We start from the raw sequence: 3223 nt of genomic DNA on the forward strand, positions 1-3223 counted from the left end.
GATTTTGAAAGGTGATATGTCAGACTACTTGTTGCTGGATTCTGAAAGTGTACATATCGTATTGAAAACAACCTGTAATTTTCTGTGGTCACAGGCAGTCTAGATCTGTAACTTAGAGCCCTTTGTTTCCCTCTGGCACGGCCCTGGAGATCTCAGAAATGACAGCTGGAGCTTATCCTCTGCGCAGGGAAACTGCAGGAAGTTATTGAACATTGCAAAACTCAGTATGGAATGTGTTTATTAAAAATAACCTGAAATGATAAATAGATTACATATCTATTCATCTAATGTAAGGTAATATGTAATAGTATAATGTAATGAATCTTTATGTAGCTATGAAATTGGAAAATTGGAATGGTGTTGAAAAGTGGAGGTATGTTACCTGCCAGAGTCATTTTGTTGCGCCATCTCATGCCTTGGTGATGATCAGTATCTCCTGCAATCTTTTTCTTTTTGATAACATTGGAAGATGTTTTTGTGGTGCTGTAGGAAGTGCAGCTGCTGCTTCTGGGGCAGCCTCATGGAGGATGGGATGCGGAAGGAAGGTAGGGGGTGTCTGAAAAGAGACATAATAGCTAGTTGGGTAGATACCAGGAGGTCTGTCTGCTGTGTGCATTAGCTTGGGCTGGTGCTCTAATTAGAGCTCAACAGAGATTGCTTTTGACTGACTTGAATTTTCATTTCTAAATTCATCAAATTGAGAACAGCATACATTCTCTTCAGACTCTCTYATTGCTTCTGACTTCTCGATACTTTCCCCCCAAGTCATGGCCTCAGCACTGGTGCAACAAAGCAAGAGAAGTAGTGATTGTCATTCTTTCCTCAGACAGATGCCAGTCCTCATTACCAGTAGTCTTTTGCTGCCATTTTCCTGTTCAGCCTGTAGTGGAGGAGGTTGTGACCAGAACTACAGTGTGRGAGGCAGGATCTGTGCCTGTGGAGAGAGATGGAAATAGTAGGAGTCTTTGCAGATGTGTGAAAGAAGGGAATGGGAAGAGATGGGAAGAATGGAGTGCTAGCTGAGACTGCTGCTGAGATCTCTCCAAGCAGCTCCTACACTGAGTGATGGACCCTCATCTGTGACACTTGAGGTCAGCCAAAATCCTCAGTGGAGCTAAGAGGTGAGTTTGTGCTGAAACTTCTACTGTACTTAACATTTGGGGATATAGTGTATAGTGTCTACAACTATAGTGTAGTTGTAGACAACGCTTAGATCCTTAGGTTTAACAGGAATACTCATGTCTCAGGAAAAGCCGGGACTGAGTTTCGGCTGCTGTATGTGAAGGTTTGATATTACAAACTCCAGAAACTTAGTGGAGATCTTCTGTGTGATAAGTACTTAGCCTGGAAGCAGAAACAAGACAGACATTACTGCTGTGCTTCAAGCTGCTGCTTCCGTTACACTGTGTTGTGTTCTTAGATGGTTGGTTCTGTTTGGATTTATTAATTATATTGGTTTTCTCAGTATTGCAACCATGAAAAGCTAGGGAAGTTGGAAGAGATGCAGAAATACAGATTAAGACATTGAACGTGTGGATGTAGTCTTCTTAATGTGGCCTGGAACAGCTATAATCTGGGACAGGGCAAGTCCTGTAACTAAGCGTTTTGATGAGGGCAATACTAAATTGCCTTGTTTATAAAATAGATAGGATTTGGCAGAATATCCAGAAAAAGGTGGCCTGGGGCTTATGAAACAGTTGTGTCCATCTGGCCTACAGGCAGCATGTTTGTCAATTCTAGGAGCTACCGGTGGATTTGAAAGAAGGTCTAGTTTATCTCCCTTCCCCTGTGTTTCACAGGGTGCCTGTATTCCATGGTAACATAGTCTTTGTCTTGAAAATCCTACTTTTCTTTGCTAAAGGCAAGGCGGGATTTGAGAAGGGATCCGGTGCAAGACATGTTCTGGTGAAGGAGTGCAAAGCTCAGAAATAGGAATCAAGCAGTTACCTGCACAATAAGCCTGAGTATGGAAGAAGTGAGTAATGACAAATATGTAGAAACTATGTCATTTGAATAAAAAGGGAATATAGGGTTAAAGTGCTACAGTACTTAAAAGATGTCATGCTTTGAAGTAAAATGCTGAAGTTCAGAAGTGATTTCAGCAGAAGGGGCTGTTTCTGCAGTGACTGCCAGCTTCAGCGTGCTCAAGTTACACAACCAGAAGTGGTGCGTGATAGCAAGATAGGGGAAAGCACCCAAAACTCTTGAATGTTATTTTTATGCCTTTTAACATCTTCTGGAGATGATAAGGCAGAAATTTCTAACTGGTGACCAGAGAGGTTTCTCTGGTGACAGAGCCTAGCAGCAACACTGACAATTTGTAGAAGGGAGTTAAGGACTCCCCTTTCTCCCTTTTGTATTTTAAAAGAAAATGGAAATTTTCATTATAAAATAGGAAAGGACTAAGTAAGAGGAGGGGAGATTGGCATAAAAGAAATGTTTTGTGGTCCAAACTGAATATGTACTGGACCTTTTGGTGCAACTTGTGCAAGTAAATGTCTTTTGTACAGKTGCTGATGGAGCTGCGTTCTGCAGTGCTGGACCAGAAGATCCTTCCAGTTCTGTGTTTGTAGGGCAGTCCAGTTGCTTCTCACTGCTTCTCGGATATCAGTGCCTGTGTGGAGAGTATGCACTTGGATGTTCCTTTTTTGCATATATGTAAAGGAAGATTCTTTAAGCTCTGTCCGTGGTTCCTGATGGGAGCTGCACCCATTTCTTTAAAATCTACCTATTCCTCTGGCTTAATTATAAAATACCTGCATATTGTGTGGTCTAAGAAATTGCTCCATGAGCAACTGAACGAATGAACCTTAATTTCTTACGGATTTGTGTTCCATGTTGCTCAGCCCATTTCCCTTTCCTGTTTCTTCTTGCACCCACGTTGCCTTTAACAGCCTTGCAAGTCTGCTTTCGTTCTCTCACTGGCCTGATCCCGAAGCTTTTGTTCCTCATTTCATGAAACTTGTAGAATTTCAACTTGAGACTGTATTGCTTAGTCCGGTTTGATTGGCATTCATGGCAGGGCAGTGTGCTTGTGTAAGCCTCAGTTTCATAAGAAAACAGGGAAAGTACTTTGGGAAGGGATTCAGAAAACTTGTTTTGGATACATATTTTCAGATTAGCTGTTCATCTAATATATTTTTAGATATGAAAATAACATTAAATTGATACAAAAACACTGACTAGAAGCTTATTTTGAGAATGTTTTCTGTGACCCCTCCCT

The 3223-nt window shown here is 41.4% G+C and overlaps 1 protein-coding gene across 1 annotated transcript in view; it reads left to right on the forward strand.

Moving 5' to 3' along the window:
- The first annotated feature begins 2534 nt into the window (after positions 1 to 2534).
- Positions 2535 to 3223, forward strand: part of LOC112954968 (chromosome alignment-maintaining phosphoprotein 1-like) — a 5297-nt gene continuing 4608 nt past the window's right edge. Inside the window, 1 exon segment of the mRNA XM_026048250.1 lies at positions 2535 to 2625. The gene's annotated coding sequence lies outside the window, so the exon portion shown is untranslated.

This window comes from Nothoprocta perdicaria, unplaced genomic scaffold, assembly GCF_003342845.1.
Source record: "Nothoprocta perdicaria isolate Ctin4 unplaced genomic scaffold, notPer1 scaffold_523, whole genome shotgun sequence".
NCBI lineage: Eukaryota > Metazoa > Chordata > Aves > Tinamiformes > Tinamidae > Nothoprocta > Nothoprocta perdicaria.